General features: G+C 42.0%; 1 pseudogene; it reads left to right on the top strand.

Annotated features, from left to right (window-relative positions):
• The first annotated feature begins 6,532 nt into the window (after positions 1–6,532).
• LOC102875026 lies at positions 6,533–7,781 on the top strand (annotated as a pseudogene).
• Positions 7,782–10,984: the final 3,203 nt, after the last annotated feature.

Here is a 10,984-nt window from a genome sequence, read left to right as displayed (position 1 = left end):
GGCTCTGTATCCTACCTTATCCTGTGCCTTCCTTACCAACTCAGACATATTTAAGCCTATTGTTATAGACATTATATCAATGCCTCTTTTAGAGAGTGCTCCTCTCTTCCACTGACCTCCCACCTTTCCAAGGTTCTTCCTCAAGGACTGGGTCCTCCTTAGAATATGCTCATGTGAGATGGGGTTCACCGTCCTTGTCTCCAAGGAGCTCCCTAGTTTCACTTTCTCCATAACACACCTGTTTGTTCTCTTGGCAGTCCACGGGATATGCAGTACTGTTCTCTAGCACTATAGGTCAAAGACATTGATTCTTCTGTTATCTTTATTCATTGTCTAGCTTTCAGATTCATAGCAAGTAATCCAAGGGACTACGGTTTGGATCAGGTACATTTTAGTCTTTAAGTTTACAACATTGCTCTTTAGTAATCTGGAGAGTTCCCTTACAGGTAATTTTCTTAATGCAGCTCATTTTTTAATGTCTTGACTGCTGGTCCCAAGGGTGCTGATTGTGAATCTAAGTAAGATGAAGTAGTTGACAACTTCAGACTTAGCTCTATTTGTCATGATACTGCCTGTTGGCCTGGTGGTGAGGAGTTTTGTTTTCTTGATGTTGAGATGCAGTCCATATTGAAAGCTGTCGTCCATGACCAGGATGATCAGCAAGTACTTCAAGTCCTCTTTATAAAAAAAAACAAGGTTGTCTCTGATGTGTAACAAATGATTGAGAAGGCCATGGCCTTAATCAGGTGCATCTTAGTCTTTAAACTGACACCATTTGCTCTTTTAAGTATTTTGGGGAGGTCTCTGACAGCAGACTTGCCCAATATAATAGACCTCCTAATTTCTTGACTGCTAGTATCAAAAGTTGTACATAGGGTTTTCAGAGGCCTGCTATTTCAGAAGTGGATGGCCAATACTTCTTCCTAGTCTGTCTTAATGTGAATGTTCATATTTAGAGAATTATCAGACAGACCAGCAAGTTAAAGGTATATCCCTTATTGTGGAGTTAACTTTAGTGTCAGTGTTGTCCCTGCCTTTCTCACACACGTCTTTACCCACTTATTTCCCTGCTACACCATCCACCAGGATACCCATCCACTTCTACCCCTCCCTTCACATCTATCTCCCTTTGACCAGCCCTCCATCTAATAACTTACATATGAAGCTTCCTTGGCTTCTGTGATTCCAAACACATCAGCTGCTGGTAGTTCCTTAGGTTGGGACCAATGTCTCTGAAGTTTAGTCGTAATGTTTCCCGAACAAAGGTGATGCATCCTGTAGAACTGGTGTGTAGATAGTTTGCTTGGCTCCACAGTCAACAGTCTTGGCACCAGCAGCCAGGAAATTAAAAGGTGCATTGCCATGGGAAAGTCTGCTGTTAGGGACCTCTCCAAAGTACTGAAGAGCAATGGTGTCTCTCTGGAGACTAAGGTGTGTCTGATACAGGCCATGGTCTTTGCAATCACTTGTTATGCATCAGAGAGTTGGACAATGACCAAGGAGGATACAAGAAGAATTGATGCCTTTGAGCTGTGGTGCTGGAGAAGAGTATTGAGAATACCATGGACTGCTAGGAAAACAAACAGATTTGTCCTGGAAAAGGTTAAACTGGGTGGCTCCTTGGAGGCAAGGATTCTGAGGCTCTGTCTAACATACTTTGGACTTGTTGTGAGGAGAGACTGGTCCTTGGAGAAGGACATCATGCTTGGGAGGGTGGAGGGAGAGCGCAGGAGAGGAAGGCCCTCTATGAGGTGGATTGATTCAGTGACTGGGATAATTGGGATGGGAGTGTCAGAGACAGTGCGATTGGCACAGGACAGAGCAGAGTTTAGGACTGTTGTACATAGGGTCGCTATGAGTTGCAAGCGACTCAACGGCACATAACAACAACAAACAAGTATCAAAAGTGTTGATTTATTGTATCAAATCAATGCCTGGGACTTTTTTTTTTGCCATTGGCTTCAGAGCAACTAGAATGTCTTCCTTTATTTCCATTAGTAATTGATCATAGTCTACTTTCTAAAATGGTTTTGTGACAGACAATTCATTTTGGTATAATGACTACTTATATTCCTTCCATCTTCTTTTGACACTTTCCAGATAATTCAAGATTTTGTCCATAGTATCTTTCAGTATTGCAACTCAAGGTTTGAATTTGTTCTTTAATTCTTTTAGCTTGAGGAATGTTGAGGTAGTGCTTCCTTTTTGGTTTTCTGGCAAGCTTCTTATCCCCTAGGCCACCAGGATTCTCCTGTATGCATTGTTGAGTCAGAACCGATTCATAGCTGACACTCCAGTGTGGTTTCAGAAGTTATAAATCCCATAAGAGGAAAGGACCTTTGCCAATATCAGTAAATGCCTTCAAGACCACTCTGACTAAGGAGTCAGGAGTCCCACTCATCTCCCTGGGTTTCACTTCCGCTTGTATTTTTCCTTATTGTGGATAAATTTGGTGGTGTCTGGAGGCTATTTCTTAAGAAAGACATCATGCTTGGAAAGGTGGAGAGGTCAGGGAAAGAGAGGAAGGCCCTCAAACAGAGAGATTGACACAGTGACTGCAGCAATGGACTCAATGGTGTCAAAGATGTCAAAGAGTGACACAGGATAGGATAGGGTTCAGATCTGTTATTCATAGGGGCACTATAAGACATACTTGACAACACCTATAACAACAACTGGTGGTATCTGTAAGCTCTGATGACTTAGGGGGTAAGGAGTCGTGCTGCCAACCTAAACACAGTTCAAAGGCAGTTCAAGTAAGACCTGTTGCTCTGCAAGAGAAAGATGGGTAATCTTTTTCTATGCAATTTCTATGGTTTGAAAAGCTACTGGAGGGAGGGAGGGAGGGTCAGCTACAAGTTGGTTTTGATCTGATGGCAAGGAGGTTTTATAGTTCTGTAGGAAATTATGCTGCTAACCCAAAAGCAGTTCAGATCCACTGATGAGGAGAGAGAGAAAGCGCAAAAGATCTCCTTATTCTATTGACAACTCTTCAGGAAAATCCAGCACCTTGATGAGCATTTTAGTGGTTTTTATCAGGAAAATTGGCCTGAACAATCTAGGCCAACATTACTAGAACTGGAAGTCTGAGATTTTATCCCTGTCCATCTTTCTCCAGTGGAGCAGCTGAAGAATTCAAACCACCTGCCTTTGGGTTGGCAGTGCAGCTCTTTTTGTCCGCTAACCACCAGAGCTCCCTTTATATATTATAGAAGGCAAAGAAGACAGGAATGAGGAGTTAAAAGAAAGATGTTTTTCAGATTTTTAAAAAATTAGTCATAACATGACTTTAATTTACAAATATTTCCTGGAGTCCCTAAATGGCACACAGTGAATTCATCTGAATGCTAACCAGAAGTACCTCAGAAGACAGGTTGTTGTGTGCTGTCAAGTCATTTCTGACATAGCCACCCTATGTTCAACAGCCCTAAACCCTGCTCTATCTTGTGCCAATTACACTGCCTCTGACTCACCCATCCCGATTACCCCAGTCACTGAATCAATCCACATCATAGAGGGTTTTCCCCTCCTGTACTTTCCCTCCACCCTCCTAAGCATGTTGTCCTTCTCCAAGGACCAGTCCATCCTTGCAACATGTCCAAAATATGTCAGACAAAGCCTCAGAATCCTTCCCTCCAAGGAGCTGCCTGGTTTAACCCTCTCAGGATGTACCTTTTCATTTTCTTAGCAGTCCATAGTACATTTGATACTTTCCAGCACCACAGCTCAAAGGCATCAATTCTTCTTCTATCCTGCCTACTAGTCATTGTTCAGCTCTCTGATGCATACCAAGTGATTGCAAAGATCATCACCTATATCAGGTGCACATTATTCTCCAGAGTGACTCCTTTGCTCTTCAGTACTTTGGAGAAGTCCCTAACAGCAGACTTTCCCATCGCAATATGCCTTTTAATTTCCTGGCTGCTGGTGCCAAGAGTGTTGATTGTGGAGCCAAACAAACTAAAGCTGTGAACAATCTCTATCTCTTCACCATCCATCCTGATGCCGCCAATTGGCCCAGTGGTACGAATCTTTGTCTTCTTGATATTGAACCTTAATTCATATTGAAGGCCATAGTCCTTGACCCTCTGCAGCAAGCCCTTCATACCCTCCTCAGTTTCAGCAAGCAGGGTTGGGTCATCTGCATAATGCAGATTGTTGATGAATCTTCCCCTAATCCTGATGCCACACTTCTCCTCACACAGCCCACCCTCCCAGATAATCTGTCCTGCATATAGGTTGAAAAAGTACAGAGATAGGGCACACCCCTGACATACACCCTTCCCAATTTTGAACCATGCAGTGTTTCCTTGCTCTGTTCTGATGACTGCCTCATGGTCCAAGAATTGGTTTCACACTAGCATGATGAAATAATTGTTCTGTATTCCCATTCTTCTCTGAGTCAGCCACAGTTTGCTATGATCCACACAATCAAACACTTTTATATAACCAATGAAACACAGACATTCCTCTGGTATTCCCTGCTTTCAGTTAAGCTCCGTCTATTATTAGCTACAATATGGCTGGTACCATGACCCTTTCTAAACCTAGTCTGGACTTCTGGAAGTTCTCTGCTGATATGCTGTTCCAGTCATTTTTTTTTTATAATCTTCAGCAGAATCTTGCTTGCATGTGATATCAATGATATTGTTCTGTAATTTCCACACTCTGTTGGGTTACCTTTCTTTGGAATGGGAACAAATATAGATATCTTCCAGTTAGTTGGCCAAGTGGTTGTCCTCCATATTTCTTGGCACAACTTGATGAGCACATCAAAGGCAGCATCTGTCATTTGAAATATGTCAATTGGTATACCATCTATTTCTGGGGCCATATTTTTTGCTAATTCCTTCAAAGCAGCTTGAACTTCTTCCTTCATCACCATAGGCTCTTGCTTATATGTTATTTCATGAAATTTTTCTGTGTCTGCCAATTCCTTTCAATACAGTGCCTCAGTTTATTTTTTCCATTTTCTTTTAATAGCTCCTGGATCATTTCATATTCTGTCTAAAGCAACCCTAATTATAGAAACTCGAGGTTTGAATTTGTTCTTCAGCTCCTTGAGCTTAAAAAATGCTGAGTGAGTTCAGCCCTTTTGATTTTCTGACTCCAGCTCCTTGCCCATTTCATTGTAATATTTTGCTTTGTTTTCCCATGCTGCCTTTTAAAATCTGTTCAGCTCTTTAGTATCTTGAATTCTTCCTTCTGCTTTGGCTTCCACTTTGGAGTAGATGGGGATGCTGGTGGATGATGGAGCAGGGAAATAAAAGGGTTAAGACATTTGTGCCAAGGGCAGGGACAACACCAAAACTAATGGTTAATTCCACAATTAGGGAAATGTTTTTCCCTTTTTCTCTATAAAATGCTTGTCTGCCAGATACTTCTCTAAATCTGAGCATTCAGAATAAGACAGACTAGGAAGAAGGACTGGCCATCCACTTTCAAAATAGCAGGCCTCTGAAAACTCTATGTATAACAGAGCACATGTAGACTAACAGGGCAACTGAGGCAGAGCTTACAAGTATGGAAATACAAAGGAAGAGTAATAGTTGTAAGCAGACACTAGTGATTGGAACATGGAATATGAGAACCATGAATGTAGAAAAATTAGATATTGTTAAGGAAGAAATGGAACCCATAAATATTGACATGCTAGGTATTGGTGAGATGAGATGGACTGACATGGGGCATTTTGAGTCAGATGATCATATTATGTATTACTCCGAAGATGAAAGTGTGAGGAAAAATGGGGTTGCTTTCATAGTTAAAAAGTCATTTCTAGATCCATCTTGAAATACAATATTGTGAGTGACAGGATAATATCCATATGCATACAAATAAGTCCAGTGAATACCATGATCATTCAGATATATGCACCAACAACCAGAGCCCAAGAAGAGGAAATAGAAGATTTCTACCAACTTTGACCATCAGAGATCGATTGAACATGCAATCAAGATGCATTAATAATAATGGATGACTGGAATGCAAAAGTTGGGAATAGAGAAGAAGAATCCGTAGTCGGAAAACATGGACTCAGTGACGGAAATGAAGCTGGAGATCGAATGATTGAATTTTTCATAATCAATGACTTATTCATTGCAAATACATTTTATAAGAAATAGAAATGCAGATTATACACCTGATGGTATGTATAAGAATCAGATTGATTACATCTGTGGCAAGAACCTCTGGAGAAGCTCAATATCAGCTATGAAAAGTAGGGCAGGTGCTGATTGTGGAATAGACCACCAACTACTTATATGCAAATTCAAGCTGAAGCTAAGGAAAATGAAATCAAATCCATGGGAGCCAAAATATGACCTTGAGTCTATCCCACCTGAATTTCAGAACCATCTCAGGAACGGGTTTGAGGCCTTGAACACCAATGAGAGAAGACAAGAGGAGTTGTGGGAGGATATCAAGAGTATCATCCTGAAAGAGTGCAAAAGGTCATTACAAAGACAGAGGAGGAAGAAAAGACCAAAATGGATGTCAGAAGAGACTCTGAACAGTAGCGGGCTTAGTCACTATGGAGGAGATAGGCATTTTGGTGGAGAAAACTCAGGATGAGATTCCAGCACTGTATCCAGGCCCCAGACTGGCCTGTCCTTCCTGGGCCCTGAACCCGAGGACCTTGAGGACCTATACAGCCGCTATAAGAAGCTGCAACAAGAGCTGGAATTCTTGGAGGTGCAGGAGGAATACATCAAGGATGAGCAGAAGAACCTGAAGAAGGAACTCCTCCATGCACAGGAGGAAGTGAAGCGGATCCAGAGCATCCCTCTGGTCATTGGGCAGTTTCTGGAGGCAGTGGACCAGAATACAGCCATTGTGGGTTCCACCACAGGCTCCAACTACTATGTGCGCATCCTGAGCACCATCGATCGAGAGCTGCTGAAGCCCAACGCCTCGGTGGCCCTGCACAAGCACAGCAACGTCCTGGTGGGCGTGCTGCCTCCTGAGGCTGACAGCAGCATCATGATGCTCACATCAGACCAGAAGCCAGATGTGATGTATGCAGACATTGGGGGTATGGACATCCAGAAGCAGGAGGTGCGTGAAGCCGTGGAGCTCCTACTCACTTCGAGCTGTACAAGCAGATCGGCATTGATCTTCCTAGAGGCGTCCTCATGCATGGCCCACCCGGCTGCAGGAAGACCATGATGGCAAAGGCTGTGGCACATCACAGAACAGCTGCATTCATCCGGGTTGTGGGCTCAGAATTTGTGTAGAAGTACCTGGGAGAGGACCCCCGCATGGTCCGGGATGTTTTTCGCCTGGCTAAGGAGAACGCACCGGCCATCATCTTCATAGACGAGATAGACGCCATCCCCACCAAGAGATTCGATGCACAGACAGGGGCTGACAGGGAGGTGCAGAGGATCCTGCTAGAGCTGCTGAATCAAATGGATGGATTTGATCAAAATGTCATTGTTAAGATGATCATGGCCACAAACAGAGCAGACACCCTGGACCCTGCCTTGCTGAGGCCAGGACGCCCGGACCAGAAGATTGAGTTTCCTCTCCCTGACCGGAGCCAGAAGAGGTTGATTTTCTCCACAATCACCAGCAAGATGAATCTTTCTGAAGAGGTTGACCTGGAAGACTATGTGGCCCAACCAGATAAGATTTCTGGAGCTGATATCAACTCCATCTGTCAGGAGAGCGGAATGTTGGCGCTCCGTGAGAACTGCTACATTGTTCTGGCCAAGGACTTCGAGAAAGCTTACAAGACCGTCATAAAGAAGGATGAGCAGGAGCATGAATTTTATAAGTGACACCTCACCCCCACCACCCCGCCATGTCTCCCTCTCACCTCACCGAGTACCTGTGTCCCAGAACCTGGTTCTCCTCTTTGTTCAGGATTGGTTTATTCAATAAATTTACATGGTCCAAAAAAAAAAAATAATACTAAAGAAAGAAACAAAAGAAGAGACTCTGAATATTGCACTGGAGTGCTGAGAAGCCAAAGCAGAAGGGGGGGGGGGGCGAGAAAGAAAAAAAGAAAATTGTTTATTTCTCAAAAAAAAACCCCAACCTTTGAAAGCCCTTTGGAATGCAATTATATGCTGACACACATGGGTCACTATGAGTTGGAGTTACTTCAGTGGCAATGGTGGTGTTAGGTTGAAAGGCTATTTAATAGAAGATGCGATGCTGGAGCGGTTCAAAGTTCTAACTAGCACAAATGTTCTCTTTACGGTGACTTTCAATTTAGCAATACTGAAATGGTAATGTCAGTTTCATTAGATTACCTTTTAGGATGAACTCATTTACACTGGCAAATAATTATCCAATCTCTTTAAAGTCTTGTGAGGTGGGATCTAAGGATAAAGAAATATATGGCATGAGTGTAGTGCTGTATTTAAACATAATGCTTTATTTAAACAGGTTCTTGTTCTTTTTAAGACTGCTATAAACCAAGTTTTTCTTCAAGTATTGTAAAGAAAGTACTGACTTGTCACATGTTTTTAAGGGACCTCACTTTTTTTTTCCTTCTTGTGTACCATTTATTCAGATCCGACTGGTACGGGAGGGGATTGCCCCCCCTTCAAACTGCGTACCTTCGGGATTGCAGCACAGCTTCTTGCCAGTAGGCCACCAGAGCTCCCTGGGACCTTAGTTTTTATAGACAGGCCTTTGTTTTCTTCTGGGCTCATCATATTTATTGGTGGCATATTTGTTTATGTGTTGGGCTATTAGCATAAAAGTTTGGTAATTTGAATCCACCAGCTTTCTCTGAGAAAGAAGAATGAGGTAGTCTCCCAAGTCTGAATTGATTTAAAGTGTATTTGTGTTTTGGTTTATTGTCATTTGGTATAATGGTTCATTTGAAGTTGTTGTACTGTTGTTATGTGTCCACTACAACTCAAAGCAACCCTCTGAACGACACATGAAACTAACGAACCCTGCAGCATAATATCACCTCCGCCATGTCCAAGCCCGTTGTTGTGCTCACTGTCTCCATTCATCTTGTTGAGAGTCTTCTTCTCTATTACCTCTCCCAGCATGATGTTGGTCTCCAAGGACTGGTCCCTCCTGACAACAAGCACAAAATATGTGAGGTGAAATCTTACCATTTTTGCCTCTAAGAAACATCCAAGTTGCACTTTGTAAATGACAGATTTGTTTGTTCTTTCGACAACTCATGGGGAGTTCAATACTTTTCCCCAACAAGACAACTCAAAGGCATAGATTTTTCTTTGTTTTTCCTTATTCATTGTTCAACTCTCAGATGAAGAGGAAGCAAATGAAAATCCCATGGCTGGGATCAGGTGCATCTTAGTCTTGAACTTGCTCTTTAGCACTTAACGAGATCATTGATTGATATAATTGGAAGAGCACATAAAAAAGAAACTTGGCATGAGCCTACACATCACTAGTTAATGAATTTTTAGCTTTAAACAAAAGGAAGAAAGTGAAATGTTTAACTTTAAGAAACTCACCACACAGCACATTAAGACAGACAGCAGAGATGTCTATCCAGAATGCATACTGCAACACTTTCTGAGGTATTACTGCATTTAGAAGATATAATCCACTAATTAAATACAAATCATTTTTGTATTCATCATAACAGCATATTTTACTTGTAGAAAATATGCTTCATCAGATGATTCATTTCTAACAACATATGTAAAAATCTTGGGCAATAAAGTAGAGATGTTTCTTTGCTGTATAATTTAGGAAATATAAAAAAATTACTTAGGAACTATAGAATTTGTAACATAAGTGGCTCTTTATTATCTATTGGTGAGATATAGGAAGGAATATGAATTTGTTTCAAGTAAAATGTATTGGGATAAGATATGTTATTAATAGTACAGCAGATCACTATAATGTATATATGTATAATATATATGATATATATTGTTGTTGTTATCTGCCACTGAATCAGAACCAATCATAGCTGACTTCCAGTGGGTTTTCAGAAACTGTAAATTATACAGAAGAGATTTCCAATCTTTTCCCATAGGAGCAGCTGGTGGATTTGAACCACTTGCTTTTTAGGTTGACAGCACAAATCTTTATTACTAGGCCACCAAACCTCTCTCAATATAGTTCAGATTTTTAAAAATTATGTTTTGTTCTGGTAATTAATTTAAATCTATATACTGTATGTTGTTGTGTACCACTGAATTGGAACTGACCCATTGGTGGCTCTCCAGCAGGTTTTCAGATGCAGTAAATGTCACAGGAGGAGATTGCTCATCTTTCTCCCACAGGAAGCTGGTGGATTCAAACCGTGTATCTTTGCATTGGCAGCACAATTCCTTACCACTGAGTCACCAGAGCTCCCCTATGTTGCTATTGTTAGGTGCCATCAGGGTGATTCTAGAAACAGCTGACCTGAACCCGGCCCTATCCTGTATCATCCTCATCATCTCAGACACACTAGAGCCTTATGTTGTTGTTGTTATGTGCCGTCGAGTCGTTTGCGACTCATAGCGACCCTATGTACAACAGCCCTAAACCCTGCTCTATCCTGTGCCAACCACATTGCCTCTGACACACCCATCCTGATTATCCCAGTCACTGAATCAATCCACCTCAGAGAGGGTCTTCCCCTCCTGCGCTGTCCTTCCACCCTATCAAGCATGATGTCCCTCTCCAAGGACCTGTTTCTCCTTACAACATATCCAAAGTATGTCAGATGAAGCCCCAGAATCCTTGCCTCCAAGGAGTAGCCTGGTTTAGCCCTCTCTAGGATGGATCTGTTTGTTTTCTTGGCAGTCCAGGGTACATTCAATACTTTTTTCCAGCCTTATAGGAAACTAATTTATATAAAGGTAATACACTAGGAGGGTCTTGGAATTCAGTATTATATAGCATTCTGTATGTCCTTGTATTACACTGCGTGAAGGAGCGCTGGTGTCATAATCCATAGGGAGCTGCGCTGCTAATCCAATGGCTGCCCTGTCTGGCTGTTCAAATCCATTAGAGGTTCTGAGGAGGAAAGATGGGCAATCTTCTCTCCTGC

Source organism: Elephantulus edwardii, unplaced genomic scaffold (genome assembly GCF_000299155.1).
Source record: "Elephantulus edwardii isolate Elephantulus edwardi_28Jun2011 unplaced genomic scaffold, EleEdw1.0 scaffold00141, whole genome shotgun sequence".
In the NCBI taxonomy this organism is placed as follows: Eukaryota; Metazoa; Chordata; class Mammalia; order Macroscelidea; family Macroscelididae; genus Elephantulus; species Elephantulus edwardii.
The sequence above is the reverse complement of the archived record's forward strand: the minus strand, read 5'-3'. Positions and strand labels throughout refer to the sequence as shown.